Source organism: Vicia villosa, unplaced genomic scaffold (genome assembly GCF_029867415.1).
Source record: "Vicia villosa cultivar HV-30 ecotype Madison, WI unplaced genomic scaffold, Vvil1.0 ctg.000098F_1_1, whole genome shotgun sequence".
Taxonomy (NCBI): domain Eukaryota; kingdom Viridiplantae; phylum Streptophyta; class Magnoliopsida; order Fabales; family Fabaceae; genus Vicia; species Vicia villosa.
The window spans coordinates 1148108-1174094 of record NW_026705010.1 but is presented as its reverse complement, the minus strand read 5'-3'; the positions used below and the strand labels follow the sequence as shown (position 1 = coordinate 1174094).

The 25987-nt window shown below is 39.3% G+C and overlaps 2 long non-coding RNA genes across 2 annotated transcripts; both read right to left on the bottom strand.

Moving 5' to 3' along the window:
- Positions 1 to 15891: 15891 nt before the first annotated feature.
- Positions 15892 to 17356, bottom strand: LOC131624009 (uncharacterized). The gene is made up of 3 exons (XR_009290419.1): positions 16945 to 17356; positions 16501 to 16842; positions 15892 to 16309 (listed from the first exon to the last, which is right to left on the bottom strand). It is a non-coding gene; the product is annotated as an uncharacterized LOC131624009 (long non-coding RNA).
- Positions 17357 to 23812: 6456 nt separating this feature from the next.
- On the bottom strand, positions 23813 to 25277 carry LOC131624008 (uncharacterized). The gene is made up of 3 exons (XR_009290418.1): positions 24866 to 25277; positions 24422 to 24763; positions 23813 to 24230 (listed from the first exon to the last, which is right to left on the bottom strand). It is a non-coding gene; the product is annotated as an uncharacterized LOC131624008 (long non-coding RNA).
- Between the last annotated feature and the right edge of the window lie 710 nt (positions 25278 to 25987).

Here is a 25987-nt window from a genome sequence, read left to right as displayed (position 1 = left end):
AAAGGGTTGAGGGTGCCTAACACCTTCCCTCAACCTGATTGTAATAACTTACCCTGAATCTCATATTTGCGTAGGGTTTCCTATTCGCCCTTCAGAATAGGTGGCGACTCTAAAACCTTCAATTTTTAGGGCAGGTTGCTACAGCTGGCGACTCTGCTGGGGAAATACACATATGGTGAATTATTATGCTCCTAAGGCTTGAGAGGGTTTAGGTTTAGGTTTGTGGTTTAGGGTTTGTGGCGCATTTTAGGGTTTGGCAAACTTGCCACGTTTAGGGTTTGGGGGAAGGTTTATCTTTTTAATAATGATTTTTTAATTATTTATTTATTGTTTTTTATTAAATATTTATTTGCCATATTTGCATTAAATGTTAATTGTTATATAATTTGCATTATTGGGTATATTTTACTGCTGTTAAGCCTAAGCGTGGGGATTATAATAATGACCAGAGGGGAATTACATCGCCTACGAGTCTTATTATAATTCCACTCAGAGTGGGTTAAATATTCGGAAAGTTCTGATACGAGGCTCGACCTTGTTGAGGGGTGGACTGGGTAGTTAGCTGATCTCTCTGGGAACCAACCCCTAAAATTCGAACCTCATGGACCAATGAGTTGTTCTAAAATCCAAAGAGACAAAAAGTCTCGGCGGCTACGAATGATCCCATGAGACCTTCTAGAACTTTCCCATGGGAAGGGTAGGCTCCCGAGCCGTTACATCGAACCTATGAACTTAGGGCCTATGTGATTATATGTTGAATATATGCTTATTATTATTATTATAATATTGTGTTTTTTTTGTATAATTATTCGCATGCATCATACATCATATGCATATTTTTATCATGTCTTATCCACAGGTGAAAAAAAGAGAGGAGAAAAAAAAGAAGAATAAAAAAATAATAATAATTCTTTTTGGTGAAAATTCAGGAAAAATGAATGCTAAGAAGCCTATTGTCCACCTCACTGTCTCAGTGCCTGACATCAAGAAATTGAGAAATATAAGGGATAAGATGTCATCAACTGCTTTGAACAGGTTTGAAGGCCGTTATGGAGATATTTTGGACTTGCTCAAGGTTAAGGTTCAAGAAGAAGCAATCACCGCTTTGATCCAGTTTTATGATCCGCCGCTCAGATGTTTCACCTTTCAGGATTTTCAGTTGACTCCTACTTTGGAGGAGATGGATGCTATGCTTGGGTTTTCAAGAATTAAAAAAGTATTTTATACAGGTGCTGGAAAAAGGGCTGAAATGTCTGATTTAGCCAAAGCTTTGGAAGTGCCCGTTGCGGACTTAGAAGCTAATCACAAAACCGATGGAGGAATACAAGGAATTAAAAGAACTTATCTAGAAGCTCAGGCCATGTCTTATGCTCAAAAGAAACAATGGGACATTTGTGGACATTTCTTAGCTCTTTTAATTTTTGGTGTTGTTTTATTGCCTAATAAGGCGGAATATGTTGATGATGCTGCTATCCATGTCTTCACTTCCTTCAGAAATTCAAATAAGGATCCAACTCCTACTATTCTTGCTAATATTTACTATACTATCCATGATCGGTATGAAAAGAAAAGGGGAGCGATATCTTGTTGTCTTCATTTACTGTACTCTTGGTTGACTTCTCACCTTTACAAGGCTAGCTATTTAATCAAAGATTTGACTAGGCATGAATGGTCTCAAAAGCTAAGAGCTCTCAATGCGGATTCTATCTTCTGGTTTGCAAGGAAATTAAATTCTGAAAGAATTATTTATAAATGTGGAGAATTTAATAATGTGCCTTTAATGGGAACTTTTGGTTGTATTAATTATAATCCCGTGCTTGCATTGCGCCAATTGGGTCATTCTATGGATTGTGAGCCTTCCGATCAACAAGTGGAAGGATTAATTTTGCATGATAATGGGAAAGGAGAACCAAGAACATTAAAGAAAGTAATTCAAGCTTGGAAGCATGTTCAAACAAAGAACTATGGACCGAAGAATATTGTTGCTAAAGAACCTTACACTAGATGGGTTCAAGAGAGAGTTGGAAAGATTTTGCTACCTTTTGTTGTGGATCCCACGTACAAGCCCGATTCTCCTAATCCTATTTCTCTATCCATCAAAGAGATAGAAGGAATCAAGGCTGCCCTAGAGGCATCCCGTAAGGAAAAGGAAAAATTAGAGCTTGACATACATCAACTTTCCAACGAAAAAAGCCAACTACGCTTCGATCTTAAGGAAAAGAACCAAGAGCTTCAAGCTGCTAAGGAAGAGAATGATAGACAAAGGAATAAAAGAAAGCGAGCAACCGAAGGAGTTATAAGTGCTAATTTTAATCTAGAAGCACATAATGAGAGGTTGGCACAAGCAGATATAGAAATTGCAAGGTGGAGAAGGCGTTATGAAAAGGCTTCCCATGACAAAGCGGAATCCGAGAAAAATCTAGAAGCTGTGGTCTTTGAATTAACAGATAGAACTAAAGATCAAGAGGTGGAAATAAGGGATTTAAAATTTGATCTTCAAGAAGCCCGCAATTCTGGACAAGAAGAACGCACAAGAAGATTGACCGCGGAAGAAGCACTTTTACAGCGCACCGATGAGCGTCATAGAGCACTTCAGGCTTTGGCTTTGCTTAGGCAATTACTACTAAGGAAAAAAGAGTTGTGCGATGCTGCAAGGGATGAAAGGGATTATTGGGAGAGACAATACACAATTGTTTCTACAGCATATGAGCACGTGAGTATGGTTCCTAAGATGCTTAAAGACTATGAGAAATGTCGTGACAATTATGACAAGTTGGTCTATTTGTGCAATGATTTAATCCTAGACATTCCAAAGAGCTTAGCAAAGGCGGAATCATCTCTTATTATCCTTCCTGAAGAAGTCAAAGAATTCATGAAGCTTTGTAGGGACATGGTGGACAAATTCAAGGAGGACATGCATAGGCGTTCTTAGTCATTTATAGCTTTATTTTATTTGAAAGTTTAATTTCTTTGATTGTTTATTTCTTTTCACAAAGTTGAACAATTTTAATTTGTACTTTCTTTAAAGTATTTTAAATTAATAAAGTGTGTTTATTTCCGTATTATTCGATTTCTTTGCAATTTTTCGCCAAAAAGGATTATTCAAAAAAAGGGGTTCCTACTAAAAAAGAAAAAAAACAAAAAAGAAATAATAGATATATATATATATATATATATAGACATATATGTTAATATATAAATATATATAAATATGTTATAATAACAATGTGGATAAGACATGAGCATAGCATTTGCATATCATTCATAGCACGCGTAGCATTGCATTTCTTTTCAAAACATTAAAAGGAAAACTGTCTTCATCTCCAGTCACGCCATTGCAACCCGATCACTCATCCAGACCAGAGCTCAGAAGAAGAAAGCAATGGAACAACTAGAGCAGAACCAAGCCGCCCTTCGCGAAGAAATGACCCAACTGAAAGGCACCGTTGAGGACCTCAAGGGAGGAATGACCCAAATGCTGAGTTTTATGAAAGACCTCAAGGATAGACAAGATAAGGCTAAGGAGGTTCAGGATCAGTATGAGGAGATACCTCAGGATGGCAACCCATTGTTAGGGTATGTTCGAGGCCATGACCCTCATAAAACCAATGCTCCCGCATCTAAAAGGGTCATTACGACCCATGAAGAGGGAGAGGCTTCTCGAGAAGGGTTTATTCCTACTGCTCAGAAAGAAGGGACGTCTCGCACAGTTCGCATTCCTATCAACAATCCGCTTAGGGATGAGGACTACTTGGATCTACAGTATGGGGACACTAATGACACAGATCAAGTCCCTCAACCAAAGCTGACCTCTGCTGATTCTGGGGAGAATTCTAAGGAGAGTGGACAAATCAGGGCATTAGAAGAGAGACTGAAAGCTGTAGAAGGATATGATGCTTTCGACGTAGACACTTTTGAAATGAGTTTAGTCCCGGACCTGACAATTCCACACAAATTCAAAGTCCCCGACTTTGAAAAATACAAAGGACTCTCTTGTCCGAGGAGTCACTTGCGCATGTATGTGCGAAAAATGGCTGCTTATGCTCATGATCAAAAGCTGATGATGCATTTTTTCCAAGATAGCTTGAGTGGAGCATCGGTTGACTGGTATATGCAATTAGAGAAGTCTCATATCCGAAGTTGGACCGACCTCGCTAATACGTTCCTAAAGCAATATAAATACAATTTGGACATGGCGCCCGATCGGATGCAACTCCAAAATTTGTCACAAAAGAAAGAAGAATCGTTCAAGGAGTATGCACAGAGGTGGAGGGAAATGGCTTCCCGAGTCCAACCTCCCCTGTTGGAGAAAGAACTCGTAAAAATGTTTATGGCTACATTACAAGGGCCATACTACGATAAAATGGTAGGGAGTGTGTCCTCAGGGTTTTCAGATTTAGTGGTCATTGGTGAAAGGATAGAAGACGGAATTAAGAGCGAGAAAATACAAGGAGCATCATCTAACTCTTATCACTCAAAGAGGCCCACCTCAACCTTCGCTAAAAAGAAGGAAGGGGAGACCAACGCGGTAGTGCATCAAGAGCCTAGACCTCCTATGTCCTACCCACCTCAACAAAGCAGATTCCAAGGTCCTCCGAGGAAATTTGATCCTCTACCCACTTCCAAGAGCGAAATACTAAAGTACTTGCTGAACGAGCAACTGGTAGAACTCAGGCCTATGGCACCTCCACCTCCCGGAAAAGCTGCCCCTAATTTCAGGGCTAATGAAAGGTGTGAATTTCACGACAACTCTCCCGGACATACATTGGAAAAGTGTTGGGCATTTAGGCACAAGGTTCAAGACCTAATAGAGTCAGGGGCTATTGCCTTTGACAAACCTAACGTAAAGACAAACCCTATGCCTCGCCATGATGGCACAGTCAATGCAATAGAGGTGGTCACTGAGCAAGAGTTTGTTCAACAACGGAACTCCCCCATAGGTGCCCTTAAGAGGTATCTACTTGCAAAGGGGTTTATCCTCGAACATAACGAAGCCTTTAAGACAACCCTGCAAAGACTGGTCGATCAAGGGGTGGTTCGGTTTAAGGAATATCCGGAAGAGGAATATGTGGCCATGCTGGAGAGGAATAAACCATTGATAATACCTAGGCAAGGGGCAAAGAAGACATTAATCATTCCCTGCGCCAAATCACCATTGATGATACCTACACAGGTACACACTAGGATTATCCCGGTTAGAGACCCATACCCTATAGACAAAATGAAAGCAGTCCTTGGGAATATGAGTCTAATACCGACGTGACAAACATCGTTGGGCCTGGGGGCATGACTCGTAGTGGCCGCATATTCAATACTGCAAAACCAAACGAGAACCTGGCACAAGCAAGTGATCAAACTACTGTGGTCCCTACTGAAAAGAGCACATCCAAAGACAAAGAGGCCACTAACAAAGATGTTGAAGAGTTCTTGGCATTGATCAAGAAAAGCGATTATAAGGTGGTGGACCAGTTACACCAAACTCCGTCTAGGATATCACTCCTCTCGCTGCTGATACATTCAGAAAAACACCGAGACACCTTGATGAAGATCTTGAGCGCTGCCCATGTGACTAAAGACATCACTGTAAATCAATTTGATGGAATGGTGGCTAATCTTACTGCTGGGGCATGCTTAAGTTTCAGTGAACACGAGTTGCCCTCACAAGGGAAGGAGCATAACAAAGCCCTGCACATCTCCATGCAATGTGGAAAAGCTCATATGTCTAGAGTACTGATCGACACAGGGTCTTCATTAAATGTGATGCCAAAGGCCACCTTAGACAAGATAGATTTGGAAGGACTGATAATAAGACCAAGCCGTCTGGTGGTCAAGGCCTTTGATGGATCGCAAAGCCCGGTGTTCGGAGAGGTGGACCTTCCTATGGTAATAGGCCCCCATACGTTCTGCATCAATTTCCAAGTAATGGAGATTGAACCTGCGTATACCTGCTTATTGGGACGTCCTTGGATCCATGCTGCTAGGGCAGTTACCTCCACTCTGCATCAAAAGATGAAATTTGTAGATGGGAACTCTATAGTAACCGTCAATGGGGAGGAGGACATATTTGTCAGCAATCTAGTCTCATACCGATACATCGAGGCTGGAGAAAAAGCATTAGAGACTTCATTCCAAGCGCTAGAGATTGCCACTGCTGTCACGCTACCAATTGAGAAAACGCGAAGGGCGGTGACATCCTGGAGAGACCTACAAGACACGAGGATGGAAGGCTGGGGCAAGGTTCCAGAAGTGCAAGAGAAAAGAGATCGTCTGGGGTTAGGATGCCAGCCAACAAAGAAGGCTGCAAAGGAAGAACAACGATTCCCTCCGATTGCACAAACTTTTGTCACAGGTGGATATGAGCATGTATCCATGATATCCAGCATGGAGGGTACGTCCAACTTCATCAGGATGATCAGACCAGGAGAACAACTTCAAAACTGGACAAGCCTGGAGATACCGGAGATAGTTTATGTTTCAAAGTAATTTGTTTTGCCGTGTGTTTTATTTCCCTTTCAATTAATAATAAAAAAACAACGTCGCTCATGCCTCGCCCAGAGCATAGAGTTGGTTTGTAAGGGCCCCATTTACTTTCAAAGTTGAGTTTATTAATAAAATTGTCGTTTGCATTTGGTATTGAAAACTCTATCTCGTTCTTGCATTCACTTTCTCGAAATGACAAATAACATTCTTGCATAAAACAAAAGCACAATCATAATTGCATACTAAAAAAACAAAAACATAAACTTGTGCAGATCACCTTCTAACATCACCGATAATAATACTGCTGAAACTCAATGTAAATTCGAGGCTCTCGCTAATCAGTCTGAGGAAGGGGATGAGGAAGACGATGAACTTCCAGAAGAATTGTCAAGGCTAATGGACAGGGAATCCAAAAGCATGCTCCCTCCTCAAGAGGCCATTGAAATCATAAATTTGGGTACAGACGCAGAGCCCAAGAACATCAAGATTGGGGCAACACTGAACGAGAACATAAAAACGACACTAATCAAACTCCTCCACGCATATGCAGAAATCTTTGCTTGGTCATACCGTGACATGCCAGGGTTGGATACGGATATTGTGGTGCATAGGTTACCGCTCAAAGAAGGATGTGCGCCGGTCAGACAAAAACGCAGAAGAGTTCGACCCGACATGGATGATAAAATCCGAGAAGAGGTACTCAAGCAATTTGACGCAGGTTTCCTTGCCGTAGTCGAATACCCACCATGGATCGCCAACATAGTGCCAGTGCCTAAGAAGGATGGAAAGGTGCACATGTGTGTTGATTACAGAGATCTGAATAAAGCAAGTCCAAAGGACGACTTTCCACTGCCACACATAGACATACTAGTGGACAACACCGCGCAAGCCTCAGTGTTTTCATTCATGGACGGATTCTCAGGATATAATCAAATTAAAATGGCTCCTGAAGACATGGAGAAAACCACCTTCATGACATCCTGGGGTACTTTCTGTTACAAGGTAATGCCCTTTGGACTGCGAAACGCTGGGGCAACGTATCAACGAGCTATGGTCACACTGTTCCATGATATGATACACAAGGAAGTCGAGGTATATGTAGATGACATGATCGCTAAATCCTATACTGAAGAGGAGCACCTCACACACTTACAAAAGTTGTTTGAACGCTTGAAGAAGTTCAAACTAAGGTTAAACCCGAACAAGTGTACATTTGGCGTGAGATCAGGAAAGTTGCTAGGATTCATAGTAAGCCAACGAGGCATAGAGGTAGATCCTGACAAAGTAAAAGCCATACAAGAAATGCCCGTCCCAAAAACAGAAAAAGAGGTTCGTGGCTTCTTAGGGCGCTTGAACTATATCTCAAGGTTCATCTCACACTTAACTGCTACGTGTGAGCCCATATTCAAGTTACTAAGAAAGGATCAACCAATCAAGTGGGATGACGATTGTCAGTTAGCTTTCGAAACCATAAAGCGTTATTTACAAGAACCACCGATACTCGTACCCCCGGTCTCAGGAAGACCATTGATTATGTACCTCACCGTCCTCGACAGGTCCATGGGTTGCGTACTGGGGCAGCAAGACGAAACAGGAAGGAAAGAACACGCTATTTACTATCTCAGCAAGAAATTCACCGATTGCGAATCCCGATATTCACCGTTGGAAAAGACATGTTGCGCCCTAGCATGGGCCTCCAAACGTCTAAGGCAATACATGCTGAACCATTCCACATGGTTAATATCGAGGATGGATCCTTTGAAATACGTGTTCGAGAAACAGGCTCTCACAGGAAGAATCGCTAGATGGCAAATGCTACTGTCAGAATATGATATCCAATACGTCACCCAAAAAGCAATAAAAGGGAGTGTACTGGCAGAACATCTAGCTCATCAGCCCATTGAAGAGTATCAGTCTATGAAATTCGACTTCCCTGATGAGGACATTATGCTGGTAAGAGACTATGAAATACCTGGGCCCGATGAAGGACCCGAACCAGGATTGGTGTGGACCCTTACGTTCGATGGGGCCTCAAATGCATTAGGACATGGCATAGGGGCAGTCTTGACCTCTCCGGACAATCGCCACATACCTTTCACGGCGAGGTTATGTTTCGACTCTACTAACAATATTGCCGAATATGAAGCATGCATATTGGGTTTAGAAGCCGCGATCGATCTAAGGATTAAGTTACTTGAGGTATATGGGGATTCAGCATTAGTAATCCACCAAGTCAATAAAGAATGGGATACGCGAGACGCAAAGCTAATCCCATACCGAGACCTCATACTGGAATTAATGGCTGAGTTTGAGACCATCACTTTTAATCATATCCCGAGGGAAGAAAATCAAATGGCCGACGCACTGGCAACACTTTCCTCTATGTTTAAAGTAACATGGCCGAATCACGAACCTCGGATAACGGTCAGACACTTTGACGAACCAGCCTACTGCCTTACGATCGAGAAACAAGCTGATGACAAACCCTGGTACCATGATATTAGAGAATACCTGGAAAAACAAGAGTACCCAGAAAATGCCTCCACAATTGACAAAAAGACACTAAGAAGGTTGGCATCTAAGTTCTTCCTAAACGGTAACGTCCTATACAAGCGAAACTACGATTCGGTGTTACTAAGGTGTGTGGATAAGAATGAGGCTAAAGAAATCATCAAGGAGGTCCATGAAGGAACCTTTGGGACTCATGCGAATGGACATTCAATGGCAAGAAAGATACTAAGAGCCGGTTACTACTGGTTAACAATGGAAGCTGATTGTTTCCAACACGCAAGAACATGTCATAAATGCCAAATATACGCTGACAAGGTACACGTACCACCAAATCCACTGAATGTACTAAGCTCACCATGGCCATTTGCGATGTGGGGAATTGATATGATAGGGATGATCGAACCCAAAGCCTCTAATGGACACCGATTCATATTGGTGGCCATCGACTATTTCACTAAGTGGGTCGAAGCTGCTTCCTACACCAATGTAACAAGACAAGTGGTTACCCGGTTCATCAAGCATAACCTCATCTGTCGATATGGGATTCCAAGCCGGATCATTACTGACAATGGGTCGAACCTGAACAATAACATGATGAAGGAGCTGTGCGAAGAATTCAAAATTGAACACCATAATTCTTCACCATACAGGCCTAAGATGAATGGCGCTGTTGAGGCCGCAAACAAAAATATCAAAAAGATAATACAGAAAATGGTGAAAACGTACAAGGACTGGCATGAAATGCTTCCGTTCGCCCTGCACGGCTACAGAACTTCAGTGCGCACATCCACAGGGGCAACCCCTTTCTCCCTAGTCTATGGTATGGAAGCAGTCCTCCCTATTGAAGTGGAGATCCCATCCTTAAGAGTCCTAGCCGACACAAAGTTAGAAGAATCGGAATGGGTAAAAACCCGTTTTGAACAGCTTAATCTCATTGAAGAAAAGCGGCTGACGGCTTTGTGTCATGGACAGCTCTATCAGAAGAGAATGAAAAGGGCATTCGACAAAAAGGTCCGCCCTCGAACTTACAAAGAAGGAGACCTCGTTCTCAAGAAAATCTTACTTCCTCGACTTGATGCCCGAAGAAAATGGACCCCCAACTACGAAGGTCCATATGTCATAAAAACAGTGTTCTCAGGAGGAGCACTCGTTCTCACTACCATGGATGGGGACGAGCTACCACATCCAATCAACTCCGATGCGGTCAAGAAATATTACGCCTAACAAAGGCAGAATTATTGGTCATAAGCTGAAGACAAACTACGAAGGATAGGGATTCGTGCAATCATCTGCTTCTAAGGTCGAAGGATTACTGGGACCCTTGATAAAAAAGAGCGATAGCAGTATTAATATCATTTCTATTTGTCATTTTTCTTTCTCTCATACCTTTTGTACATTCGCCAATTTAAGGCAATAATCAATAAAAGCTTTTTCCTTTCACACTGCATATCTCGTCATATCAATACCAAGTGCAAAGAATAATTTATTTCTCATAAACTCAAAACTTTGAACTTAAAACAAGAAACTTACAAACTATCAGACTAAAATAAAGGGGGCGAAAACCACGACATCTCCGGTAGTCGATATACACCTGGCCCCGAAAGCATTATCCCAGTAGACTAACTTCAGACGATCTGAGTTAAGACCCGCAAAGCCGCTCGGAAAGCTAAACAAATCCAATAGGTGACAAGAGATGATACGTCAAAATCATCATACATACCCATATTCATATACACTCACATATGTGCCATCTGCATAAGCATGCATGCATCTGCAATAAGTCATAAGCATATACATTCGCAGAGCATCATTTTACAGATAAAGCTGGGTTTCTCTTGAACCCCATTTCAAACTCTATGATCAATTTCAAACTAAATCGTAACCCTCGCGTTACGTCTTATCACGGCAGTGATAATGGCATTTCAAACTAAATCGTAACCCTCGCGTTACGTCTTATCACGGCAGTGATAATGGCATTTCAAACTAAATCGTAACCCTCGCGTTACGTCTTATCACGTCAGTGATAATGGCATTTCAAACTAAATCGTAACCCTCGCGTTACGTCTTATCACGGCAGTGATAATGGCATTTCAAACTAAATCGTAACCCTCGCGTTACGTCTTATCACGACTGTGATAATGGCATTTCAAACTAAATCGTAACCTTCGCGTTACGTCTTATCACGTTAGTCCCTTGGCAGTGATAATGGCTCCTTCAACTTCAACCCAAATCATAACCCTCGCAAATAACCCTATTGGTGCAGGTGAACTTGCTAGAACTGTAGCAAGCAATCCTATTGGGGTCCACAAACTACGAAAGCTTACTGGCAACACGGTAAGCTAACCACAACGGACGAAAAGTCCTCGCTATATAAGACTCAGGCTTTAGCAGGACGATCATCTCGCTCACACTCAAGCACGAGGTAAATTTAGGGGTCTTCCATTATTTAATAACTCTTCGATCTGAAAAAGCGTGAGACCTGCGTATTCTCACGCTGTTCAATCTAAGATAATTAAATAGGGGCAGCTGTCATACCCCAAAATTTACCCGGTTTAATTCTCACTTTTCAATTTATTAAGGGAGTTAAAAATTAGGAGCCATAGGGTTTGATATATCCATTATCAAACTCGCTCTCCTATAAAACTCCTGTATAAATGGGTTAAAGAAAGAGGATAGGGGTGTGAATGACAAATATTTAAAGCCCAATTTATTTTGGGTCCATTTGCTCTTTGTCATTTACACATCTTTATCATTTTTGCATTTTTATTTAAATAATGTTTTATTATTAATCACTAATTGAATTATTATTAATAGGATTATTATATAATTTGTTTCTAAGTCAATAGAAATTAAATTATAATGATATCACTATTAAAATTAATCATTAGGGTTATCAATTCTTATTATTTTAATTGTTAGTTAATTTGGTTTATTATTACTGATTAATTAATTAATTAATTTAAACAAATCCGTTAAGTTAATTTGTTGTTATCGTTTTTGTTCGTTGGGCCACGAAGAAAAAAAACCAATGGGCCTTTGATGGATTACGTGTGGACCGGATAGTGGACCGGGTCAAAACCGACCCGGCCACTATTCACCGTCTCCCTCCTCTCAGCACCCCGAACCCTAGCTCCTTGCATCGCCAGCGGCGGCCGCTTCCTCCAAGCAAACTAACCCTAATTCAATCTCCGCCCAAGCCCAAAGCGAATCAAAAACGTAATCTAAATCTAACCATAACATGAAATAACGCAGAGAGAAAAGGAATCAAATACAAATCTGAATCAATGATACAAAATCAAATCAAAGATTTCATTGAATAAGTTATTATTACAATTTAATCTCAGAATCAAAACGCGAACAAGAATCACATCTAATCTTCCCTAAAATAAATCTAAGACCTAGACTATAAAAGAGAGAAGAAGAAATTAGAAGAGGGATCGGAAATTTTTTGCAGAAAACCCTTGAGCGCCGCCGCTTGTTCTTCAACTTGGTACCTGCAAATCACACACGGAGAGAAGGAGATTAGAGGAGTGGAGCTTACACGATCCAGAAACTCAAGAAAATAAGGTAACAAAACTCGGCTTAGCTTAGGATTTGCCTTTGATTCTGTGTATGTATGTTCGATCGTGTTTGATTTTTTCTGGAAAATTGAAGTGTGGCTTAGGGTCGGGGATGAAGTTCATCATACCCAGATGAACTTCATCGTGTCTGGGTTCGATTTTAGGTAAAGATTCATGTGTCTATGGTTCTTATTTGGATGTATGTTTGTGTTCTGGGTTTAGGTTGATGAACAATGAGAGAGAGAGCGAGGAAGAGAGAGAGAAGAATCTGGAAAATGGAAGAAAATTGGCTCTTTGATAGTCAAACTCTTCCCTCCCGCCGTTAGATGAACTGCACGTGGCTTCTCGATAGCCACTTGTTGGCACCAGGACTTTGATCCGGTGCATTCATTATCATACACCCTCGCTTTGAGAAAAGACATGCAGATCGTTGGATCTGCACCAGCGACCGTGATCTAGTAATCCATACCATACCCCCTGCACCCTCGTAGCACCGGATCTAGCGGACCAAACCTAATGGGCTCAGCCCTTTTGCTATTAACACACCTTATTTCCTATCCTAAAGAGAAAACGCACCCCCCTGGTAATAAACAAAAAATAAAATTCAATTAAAAAAACTTTGGATTTGTTTAATAGTTTATTGGTAAGTGAATAATTAAAATTTGTTCATTTTTGTTCTAATAATTCATTAATTAATTCTCCTGATTTTAGTTAATGTTAATTAGTTAATTAAATAAACTTCTGAAAATTGTTTGATTATTTTTAACAACTTAGCTTAATTTCTCCTCAAACCGACTAAATCTATTAGTCGTATTAGACGAGAAATAAAACTGTTCTAATCAATTCATAACTTACTTGTTCTAAATTAATTCTCTCCTCGACCCGACTGAAGCTATCAGTCGCTTTAGACGAGAGATAAAATTACCAATTAAAATACATTTTAATTTGCTGCCCGCGATGATCAATCTATCGATCTGAGCAATCAGCAATGTCCGTAATCCGTTAGCTATACTGACCAAACCTATTGGTCACCGCATCTAACGGTGCCAAAATCAAATCAGGGTTGTACGCCGACTTCAAAACACTTTCATCTTTCAAATCAAATTCAAGCTACGAACAGGCCATTCAAAAAGCCTTTAAACAATTTCAAACCACAAAATTCAATCCTAAGGCGTACAACCCTGTGCCCGAACTACGTTGACTCTGATCCTCCATAAGGAGGTACGTAGGCATTTGGCAACAAGGCGAGTCTCCCCCCTAAAAATCTCAATTCAGTCTTAAACCTTAATTTTTGCTTTTTTCATTTCATTAGCTATAAACCTTATTTTTTTGCCATAAACCTTTATCTTTAAATGTTAGCCTTTAGGAAAGGGTTGAGGGTGCATAACACCTTCCCTCAACCTGATTGTAATAACTTACCCTGAATCTCATATCTGCGTAGGGTTTCCTATTCGCCCTTCAGAATAGGTGGCGACTCTAAAAACTTCAATTTTTAGGGCAGGTTGCTACACTACATATTTCATTCCAAAAGGTGTACCACTATGAAAGTGTAAACTGCCAGAAACGCCATAGTCGCGGTTGTCAAAACAGGAGATCTATAAAAATAAATTTAAATAAATCAAAATAATGATTATTATTATTAGAATAAAATTACTCTCTTTATAGAACACTATATATCCAAAAACTAAAATATTTGCACTTAAGTCCTCATCCAGTAACATCAAAACTATACAAAATGGTGATATATAGATCTAAATTGAAGTAACCAAAACATTGGCTTATTGGCTCAAAATGCTGATACATAGAACTTTTGCATAATCAATTAATACTAACATAAGTTCAATGAACTGTATATAACAAAAGAAGAAAAGATAATGGAAATGATAATATGTTCATTTAATTTGATACAATTCATCTGAATTTTGTCATGCACCTTCCAATATCAAAATCTACTAAGAATACAAAAACTGAATTTCAGTTTATTTAAAAAATAATTATTTAGTTTCTATTTATTAAGGGAAAAATCATTAAAAATCAACAATTGTGAAATAAGAACTACCTGTTCCATGATCTTTTATCCAAATATGCAAGGGCGTATTTGGGTTCTCAAGATTGAGGGGTTCACCATTAAGGAAGTCCGGAACAACCACATGATAGCAGCATCTGCAACTTTGTTTGCATGCTTCCTTCATATTAGAAAAAATTGTTGAACAAAGTCCTTTAGCCAAAGGTCCTAAAACATTGTTAAAACAAAAGGCCACAAGAAGAATGAAAAATTAGATACACATTCCAAACTATGATGTTAAAATCAGGCCAAATATACAAACTCATAACTAACCAATGAGATTGAAATAAAACCCTAATAAAGCATAAATATCATAAATTTAATTCAAAAGTCCTAAATCTCAAATACCAAAATGAAATGAAACCCTAATAAACCATAAGAAATAACAAAAGGTGAATAATTAAAACATCAAATTTAGAAATAAAACATGAGATTTGAATGGTTGGTTATGAAAGATTTAAAAAATTCAAAATTGTAGCATATATGAGAGTAGAGAAGAACATACCTCGCATATGCCTTTTCTTCTTCTTCACATGAAATTGAAATCATAACCCACAAACTAATCTTCATCTTCTTCTTCGCATGAAATCAAAAACAGGTTATGAAATTAAAAACTCATGAACGTGTGTTGCACCCCAAAATTTGCCCATCTAATTTTATTTCTAACTGGCTTATTGCTTCCATATTCATGCATTCGTTAGGTCATTAACACTCATTCATCGATCAATACCTTGGCCTTGGAATCAAAGATTTTGGAAATTAGGGTTTCGATTTGATTATTCATCGTGGGTTTCTCTATCCCCCAGTTATAAGGGTTTTTCTCTATCAAGCCTCATCAAGGGAAAGATGGTTGAAATTCCTTATTCATAACATTTGAGATCACATATTCATTTATTAAAGCCATGGTACAAGAAGTGGTATGATCTAATCATTATGACCAAGGCAACCGTTCGTTCTCTCAGTTGTTTATGACTCGATGTTTATAAAGTGAGTTAATGTGAACTTGAAGTTAGAGTTGCAATAAGAATGCAAGTTTGATTTGGATTTGAAGTCAGTTAAATGATTTCATGTATTCAAATTGGTGATCAAGATTAATGGATGGGAGTCAGGTCCTAAGATTATGACTTGTCAAAGATTGATTCAAGATTGCTTTTGTATGGTTTTTAATACAAAAATTATGAGAATCAAGCGCACCCATCATTACACATTCACTCTCGTATAATGGGAACGCAAAAAAGGAAAAAGAAGGTTCAAGATACTAAGTTACACATTCACTACATTATATTCAAATATCCAACTCCACAAAATCCATTCATTACAATCTTCCAAACTTCATTACAAAATCACTACAAGACAATTTCAAGAACCATTACAAGATACTACAAATCCTATTATTATTCTAAGGGTATCTCGAAGTCAAGGCTTTTATCCTTCAACCATTTTCTGGGTCATCCTCCATTATTTATAAGTGTCCAAGATCATACAACAAAAGTCATCCATTAAAAGGCATATTACATCAAGAGATCTAAGCTAAACCATCACTGTCCTAGTCTTGATATGCTGCTGTACTGCTGCCCCAGAAAATGGTGAAAAATTGCGACCTCCATCTGAACACAAGTCTCCACGATATTGTGATATGTTGCAGCAGCACTGTGTGTATCGAAACCGGCTTCCAAACTTATCCATAACAGCCCTGCATATACCATAAAACAGTTCACATATCAGTCAAATAAACAAAAAAAAAAACCCAATAAGTTCTCAGAGTTGATAACCTATAACTAACTGTAACCAACCTATGTAACTAACTCCCCAACTGCCAAACTGAATTCAAAACAGAATACTAGAGTTCAACTGAATCCTAACAGAAAATTCAGAGAAACTCACCTCTATATAACTTGAGCTCCTCCTTCAGAATCAGTCTGGACCATTTCCACTTCATTCACCAACCTTCAGCCTCCACCATTTTTGTTCATTCATCACTCTCTGCAACATCACCAATTCTCCATAATCACCTTCATAACACTCTTCAACCTTCTCCAATCAGCTTCAATCTTTCTTCAATCTTGACAACAGAAAAACCTCTTCACGTCACCTTCCACCCTCACCATCACCAAAGCACAACCATAAGCCTTCCTTAGAGTTCCACCATTGAACTCTGAATGAAGGTGTGCTAAGCCTTTGCTCCATCACCATTCACCAGTACCTCACCACAGGCTACACATCAGGCTACGCATCATCATCATCGCGAAAGAAAAAAGAAAGATTCAGAATCAACACGAAGAAGAAGAAAAAGATAGTGCAAGAGGGAGAAGAGTAACAGAAATTTACATTTGTTGAAATCGCCCTCGCGTTTAGTTCGCGATTCAATCATCTGCAAGGAACGCGAATTCTCCACTTCGACACTTCGTCGCCCAGGTGAGTCACCGAAATCCATTTCTTTGTATGTTTTCTTGACACTTTAAGATAACTCCGAACTTGCTGAACGATTCCCCCATGCCTGCTAGCTCGATTCATGATTCGAGTGTGTTTATTCGAGATTTTAGGTTTTTTCAGTTATGAGGCGAATAGAGTGAGGTTGAGATAGAGGATAGGGGAGAGGAGCGAAGGCGAGTTCAGGTTTCGGCCGGAGAAGACGAGTTTCTCCGCCGTACCACCGCTGTTTCGCGAGCGAGTCATTGAGGGGGAGGCTGCAAACGAAAATCTGAATGGTCACTACGACCAAACCCTAATCCCCATTTCATTTTCCACTTTCTTTTTGTTTTATTATTTTTATTTTATTTTGTTCTGTTAGTAATAATGATAACAAAATCTGATATGGATTAAATCAAACATCTGGGCCGAATTGTTTACATCAACCCCCACTGGCCCATGTTCCTTTTTGGTATTCAGAATTCTGCAAACAAGCAACAAAAACACTCTGTTTGGGCCGGGCTCACTGGGCCCTGCGCCCTACTCTTCACACAATTCAATTTGGTTTACACCCCCTGTTTCCCTTTTGTTTGATTAATAGATTTAGGTTTTAATTAGATCTTTTCCTATTTCTTGTAAATAATTTTTCCACTATCTTTTTAGACTTTAATCCAATTTTTTGACACATAAAAATGATCACAAAAAAATATTAGTTTAGGATATTATTGTAATTCTTTTGCTTGATTAGAATTCTTGTTTTTGTCATATAAAAACCATATAAAAATAATAGTATTTTAATTCGACTTTTGTACTATATTTTGCATCATTTGCTTCCATGTTTTGTACCATATTTCAAGTCATTCTTTTAGTCATTTTTGCACTAATTTTGTATCATTGTTTACTTGTAAATTTTACTTGTAATTTCGATCTCCGCTTATGCTTATACTTTCATGCCGCTTTTTGCTCCTAACCATTAGGTAGAAACCATGACAACTTTAGGAATTAGAGGTTCCCATCATATTAGGCTAGTTTTCATCTTAGGCTAGTTTTGTTTATTTTCCTTTTCAACTTTAAAACACTTAACAAAGGAAGAGGCGAATCACATTAAAAGTGGGAGAGAAACGAGTGGGATTTATTCCCTAATCTGTTTCTCGAACACTTAGTGAGAGAGAAATGAGTGGGATCCATTCCCTAATCTGTTTCTCGATCACTACAAAGAGAAATGAGTGGGATCCATTCCCTAATCTGTTTCTCGATTATTAGAGAAATGAGTGGGATTCATTCCCTAATCTGTTTCTCTATCCATGTAGAGAAATGAGTGGGATTCATTCCCTAATCTGTTTCTTTGACATCATACATTCTATGTGATTCAACTCGCAGATTAAAATCCCTTAAAAAACACTCAACCAAAAACATCTAAAACACTTAATAAAGGTTCAGACCTAATCAAAGTAATGAAGTGGTGCGGAACCTTGTATTGGGTTTTGTTCATCATGGACTTACACCATAAAAAACACAAACCAACTTTCTCTCTTCCCTCTCTTGCCTCCGAGGCATTCTTTCTCTTGCCTTCAGGGCATTCTTTCTCCTAATCGGACACGTTATTTCCGCTCCATTCCCAGCTTAAGACTCCAGAGGTCGAGCAGCGGAGTGTGAATGTAACTGTTCCACTAAAAAACACAAAAACAAACAAAAAACTAAAGAGCCGAACTACGGCGCTCTGATTCCTGAAAAGGATACGTAGGCATTAGGTCGCGGGGCCTAAGCGAGCACAACTATTTATAAACCTTTTTTTCCCCGTGTTTCTTCTTCTTTCATTTGCATGCATTCCCTTAGTAATTAAGCTTTAGATTTATACACCTTTAGATAGCAACAAACATAGGTGGATACCATCGAGTACGATGGGCGTGAGGGGTGCTAACACCTTCCCCTCGCGTAACCGACTCCCGTACCTTGATTCTCTGGTCGCAAGACCTTGTTCCTTCCTTTTTTAGGTTTTCTGATATTCCTTTCCCTTATGGGATAAATATATTGGTGGCGACTCTGTTCATTTTCGCGAGCGTGCGACAGCTGGCGACTCTGCTGGGGAAGTGATAGACCTGTGCTGGTCCATTCTTAGCGAGTCGATCCTAGCTTGTGTTTGTTTTCTTTTCTTTGGGTGTTTATTTATTGCTTTATTGCTTTATTACTTTATTTCTTTATTGCTTTATTTCTTTATGCATCGCATTTTATTTTCATATACTATGATTATTATTATGATGTTCTGTTGGGATGGGATGTTACTGATTTGAGGTAAAAGGCCCAATACCCAGGCCAGAGTGTTACTTAGGCTACCTAGGATAGAGTGGATAGTCATGACGCCAACAGAATGTCAGGTTCTGTTGATTGTGATCATGAGACCCACGACCAGTCGAGGTTCAAATGGGATACCATTGTTGGCATGTATTTGCAGCAATGATGGTGTTTCAAGCGAACTGTTAACGCTGGTGACCTTTTTGACCTACCATATACTAGATCCTACCTGTGAGAGGGGTTGGGAAATTTTGTTTTGCAGGAAAACATGCCTCCATCCCACCCTATGCCCATTCAGACTATCTATCATAATCAACATCGAACCTCTGAATCTGGAGGTTTGACCTTATGTGACTTATGCAAAGGGTATTCAGAATCAACGTCGAACCTCTGAATCTGGAGGGTTCGACCATATTTGACTTATGCACCGCCTATTTATCAAGAAAGCAACGTCGAACCTCTGAATCTGGAGGATTCGACCATATCTTATCGACCATGAGAAGATGTTATCTAAGAAGCCTTGATCCTTGATCCTGATTTATGATACAATTGCATCATCATTAACATTTTTGCATTCATGCATATGCATCCATGGTTACCAAGACTCTTACATTCTTCCTCTCCATCAGATTAATCAAGACGATTCCTCCACACCGATATCTGACAAGAGCTCACAGACAAAGAATCATGGGGAATTACAGACAAGATCAAGCTATTATCAAACAAACCCATGGGGCACCTTCCACCAAAGGAGCCTAAAGACTTTATGTTTGTCAGAGAACATTTCATTTGCATTAGAATAAGGCCAAGCTTGCCATTGTATAGATTTCTTTAGTATTTTCAATTGTATTATTTTTGTTGTTATCAAGTACTTCTCATTGTAAGAAACTATTTCTGTTTGAATAAATAAAAATAATGCAATATACATGTTTGTCTCAAATCATTTCATCTTTGTCATTATGTTCATTGATACTTCACTCATTTGTCTTAAGCAACTAAAAAAGGAGAATGATGAAAAATCAAAAACACATGAACTACTAACTGTATGCTTTTAGAACAAAGATCCTGCTGACGATGTACAGGCATTGTTTCGAATTCCCAAACACCGGAGTTATAAGGGAGTGAAACCTTCGTCAACCCCTTTGAGCCTAAGGAGTAGTAGTTTCTTTTCAAAAAAATACAATGAAACCCTTCATCTTAACCAGGGGCAGGGTAGTCTTCAGTTAGTGCGACCGAGCGCTCAACTTTCAGGTATTCCATCAGAGGATCAATTACATCTCATGTCTCGCAACAAAAGAAGAAGAGAACTATCCATAATGGAAGTCTCTCATTCACTAAGAAGAAGGCAGTCACAACCTTTTCATCAAGTCAATCACAAAAGTCATACAACTTGTTCCCGAATGAGACGAAAAAAGAATGAAAAGAAAGTTATGAATCATGATCAAAAAAAAGAAACAATAGCCCGCTAAGTCAAAAAAAAAGCTTTAAAGCAAATGACTTAGGCAAAAATTAGGGCATATCCCGCTGGACAACGAAAACCAAAATCCAAAGAAACTGTTGTCTAGGCAAAAATTAGGGAAAGCAAAAAAATCCTCCAAGGGACGAGTTGTTATGACCATCAACAAAAAGCACCAAAGGGTGACTGCCACCTCCATCAAAGCTACAAAGGATCCTCATCCATCACCATCCTTCCTGGAAGGTGAACACTCGTGTCGAACTAGCTGAACGTAGGACTGGAGAACATCACGAAGAAGGGGTGGGTTAAGTAGAATTTGAGCCTTAATCCTTTGTTTCTCAAACCGTGAACCCAGCCACATTACAACCCTCAAAAGTCCTAATTGAAGCAGGGTTCGTTTCGAAAGCATACAAACTGTAAAATCATGTCAAAACTGACTCCTATTGTTGCTGTGTCATTTGTGTTAGTATCAGTACAACATTTTGACAAATAAAACTTTTCTTTGAGATTAACATGTGCATTGCATTCTCATTATCTTTTTCAAAACAAAATTGTCTCTAACATGAAAATAAGTACTTGATACCAAGGAAAGTTCAACATTGAAATTCTATTGAGTAATCTTACAAAGGCAAAGGTTGGTCATCCACCGAGCAAATATCTCAAACATCCATTTGGTGGAAGAGTTCCTTTCAATATGGGGCATTCATTCCATGATCTACATTGGGGCAGACCATTGCAAAATCTCCATGATTCAAGCATATCAAAGTTCTATCTCAAGAGATCTTATAGGCTGGGGCAAGCTAGTAACAAGTCGTTTCTTCATCTTCAATCAAGTATCAGATGTCAAAACAGGTGTCGAGGAGTCAAGCCAAACACTTCACCTTCACAAGGGCTATCCTTCAAGCTATGATATTTCTACAAAGGCACTCCCCATCCATCCCTGGTACCTTGGAAACAAATCATTCCAGTCATAAACATACATGCATCATGAATATCATTGCATTCTCATTGGCATCTCTCACAATGATCCAATCATCAATAAAGCAGGGGCATCCACCCTATCTTGAATCAAGCAGAGTGTCAGAACTCCACCTAATCTATCCCACACAAAGCAGAAACCCTGATCAATCAATACACTGCATATAGAAATCATAGCATTGCATCTCCAGAAGTGCATAAAATAAATCCAACATTGCATGTGAAGCATAAGCCAGATATATATTCACCAAATGAGGTTCTCTACAAGCATTCAATTGATATTCCACTGGTTCACTCAGAGTTACCATTGTGGTGTCATCTTTCAAAGTCAATCATGTTCATCTTTCTCCAACCCAGAGTTGATGTTTTTGTGTTCAACCTAGAGTTGACTTTCCTTTCATCTTTTAACCCCGAGTTAATTATCTCTTCCCACTCAACCCAGAGTTGACGGTTATCTTTTATTCAACCCAGAGTTGATCCTTGTCTTTCTTGCCCACTCAACCCAGAGTTGACGGTTATCTTTTATTCAACCCAGAGTTGATCCTTGTCTTTCTTTCCCACTCAACCCAGAGTTGACGGTTATCTTTTCTTCTTTCCCACTCAACCTAGAGTTGACGGTCATCTTTTATCTTTCCCCACTCAACCCAGAGTTGACGGTCATCTTTTGTCCTTGCCCTCTCAACCCAGAGTTGATGGTTATCCTTTTCCAACCCAGAGTTGTTATTCAATTCCTCTCTCAACCCAGAGTTGATGTTTACCTCTTATCCAACCCAGAGTTGACTTACCTTTATTCTTCAACCCAGAGTTGATCCTTCTCCTTTCCCACTCAACCCAGAGTTGATGGTTATCTTTCTTTCCCACTCAACCCAGAGTTGACGAGCATCTTTTGTCTTTACCCACTCAACCCAGAGTTGACGGCTATTCTTAATTGTTCATCTTTCCCTTTTCAACCCAGAGTTGAATTACCTCCTCTCAACCCAGAGTTGATGTCCATCTCTTGTTTTCAACCCAGAGTTGATTTCCTTGCTTTCTTTCTCAACCCAGAGTTTATGTCTTTATCTTGTCCCGCTAATACTGATTTCCCTTTCCGTTCTCAACCCAGAGTTGACTTTTACCCCTTATCCAACCCAGAGTTGACCTTCCTTTTATTCTTCGACCCAGAGTTGACCTACTTTTCTTTTTCAACCCCGAGTTGATGCGTATTTCATTTCTAACCCAGAGTTAATTTGATCAATCCAGAATTGATACATTCTTCCTCAATGGAGTTGACACCATCTTTTCCCCCAGTGGATCCTATCTCTTACCAGGCAAATTTTCAGGTTCACTTGGTATTTAATCTTCTTCTACCTCGAATGCTCGAAAGGCTAACGCCAATCTCACTTTCAGGTTTAAGACGATTAAATAGGGGCAGCTGTTGCACCCCAAAATTTGCCCATCTAATTTTATTTCTAACTGGCTTATTGCTTCCATATTCATGCATTCGTTAGGTCATTAACACTCATTCATCGATCAATACCTTGGCCTTGGAATCAAAGATTTTGGAAATTAGGGTTTCGATTTGATTATTCATCGTGGGTTTCTCTATCCCCCAGTTATAAGGGTTTTTCTCTATCAAGCCTCATCAAGGGAAAGATGGTTGAAATTCCTTATTCATAACATTTGAGATCACATATTCATTTATTAAAGCCATGGTACAAGAAGTGGTATGATCTAATCATTATGACCAAGGCAACCGTTCGTTCTCTCAGTTGTTTATGACTCGATGTTTATAAAGTGAGTTAATGTGAACTTGAAGTTAGAGTTGCAATAAGAATGCAAGTTTGATTTGGATTTGAAGTCAGTTAAATGATTTCATGTATTCAAATTGGTGATCAAGATTAATGGATGGGAGTCAGGTCCTAAGATTATGACTTGTCAAAGATTGATTCAAGATTGCTTTTGTATGGTTTTTAATACAAAAATTATGAGAATCAAGCGCACCCATCATTACACATTCACTCTCGTATAATGGGAACGCAAAAAAGGAAAAAGAAGGTTCAAGATACTAAGTTACACATTCACTACATTATATTCAAATATCCAACTCCACAAAATCCATTCATTACAATCTTCCAAACTTCATTACAAAATCACTACAAGACAATTTCAAGAACCATTACAAGATACTACAAATCCTATTATTATTCTAAGGGTATCTCGAAGTCAAGGCTTTTATCCTTCAACCATTTTCTGGGTCATCCTCCATTATTTATAAGTGTCCAAGATCATACAACAAAAGTCATCCATTAAAAGGCATATTACATCAAGAGATCTAAGCTAAACCATCACTGTCCTAGTCTTGATATGCTGCTGTACTGCTGCCCCAGAAAATGGTGAAAAATTGCGACCTCCATCTGAACACAAGTCTCCACGATATTGTGATATGTTGCAGCAGCACTGTGTGTATCGAAACCGGCTTCCAAACTTATCCATAACAGCCCTGCATATACCATAAAACAGTTCACATATCAGTCAAATAAACAAAAAAAAAAACCCAATAAGTTCTCAGAGTTGATAACCTATAACTAACTGTAACCAACCTATGTAACTAACTCCCCAACTGCCAAACTGAATTCAAAACAGAATACTAGAGTTCAACTGAATCCTAACAGAAAATTCAGAGAAACTCACCTCTATATAACTTGAGCTCCTCCTTCAGAATCAGTCTGGACCATTTCCACTTCATTCACCAACCTTCAGCCTCCACCATTTTTGTTCATTCATCACTCTCTGCAACATCACCAATTCTCCATAATCACCTTCATAACACTCTTCAACCTTCTCCAATCAGCTTCAATCTTTCTTCAATCTTGACAACAGAAAAACCTCTTCACGTCACCTTCCACCCTCACCATCACCAAAGCACAACCATAAGCCTTCCTTAGAGTTCCACCATTGAACTCTGAATGAAGGTGTGCTAAGCCTTTGCTCCATCACCATTCACCAGTACCTCACCACAGGCTACACATCAGGCTACGCATCATCATCATCGCGAAAGAAAAAAGAAAGATTCAGAATCAACACGAAGAAGAAGAAAAAGATAGTGCAAGAGGGAGAAGAGTAACAGAAATTTACATTTGTTGAAATCGCCCTCGCGTTTAGTTCGCGATTCAATCATCTGCAAGGAACGCGAATTCTCCACTTCGACACTTCGTCGCCCAGGTGAGTCACCGAAATCCATTTCTTTGTATGTTTTCTTGACACTTTAAGATAACTCCGAACTTGCTGAACGATTCCCCCATGCCTGCTAGCTCGATTCATGATTCGAGTGTGTTTATTCGAGATTTTAGGTTTTTTCAGTTATGAGGCGAATAGAGTGAGGTTGAGATAGAGGATAGGGGAGAGGAGCGAAGGCGAGTTCAGGTTTCGGCCGGAGAAGACGAGTTTCTCCGCCGTACCACCGCTGTTTCGCGAGCGAGTCATTGAGGGGGAGGCTGCAAACGAAAATCTGAATGGTCACTACGACCAAACCCTAATCCCCATTTCATTTTCCACTTTCTTTTTGTTTTATTATTTTTATTTTATTTTGTTCTGTTAGTAATAATGATAACAAAATCTGATATGGATTAAATCAAACATCTGGGCCGAATTGTTTACATCAACCCCCACTGGCCCATGTTCCTTTTTGGTATTCAGAATTCTGCAAACAAGCAACAAAAACACTCTGTTTGGGCCGGGCTCACTGGGCCCTGCGCCCTACTCTTCACACAATTCAATTTGGTTTACACCCCCTGTTTCCCTTTTGTTTGATTAATAGATTTAGGTTTTAATTAGATCTTTTCCTATTTCTTGTAAATAATTTTTCCACTATCTTTTTAGACTTTAATCCAATTTTTTGACACATAAAAATGATCACAAAAAAATATTAGTTTAGGATATTATTGTAATTCTTTTGCTTGATTAGAATTCTTGTTTTTGTCATATAAAAACCATATAAAAATAATAGTATTTTAATTCGACTTTTGTACTATATTTTGCATCATTTGCTTCCATGTTTTGTACCATATTTCAAGTCATTCTTTTAGTCATTTTTGCACTAATTTTGTATCATTGTTTACTTGTAAATTTTACTTGTAATTTCGATCTCCGCTTATGCTTATACTTTCATGCCGCTTTTTGCTCCTAACCATTAGGTAGAAACCATGACAACTTTAGGAATTAGAGGTTCCCATCATATTAGGCTAGTTTTCATCTTAG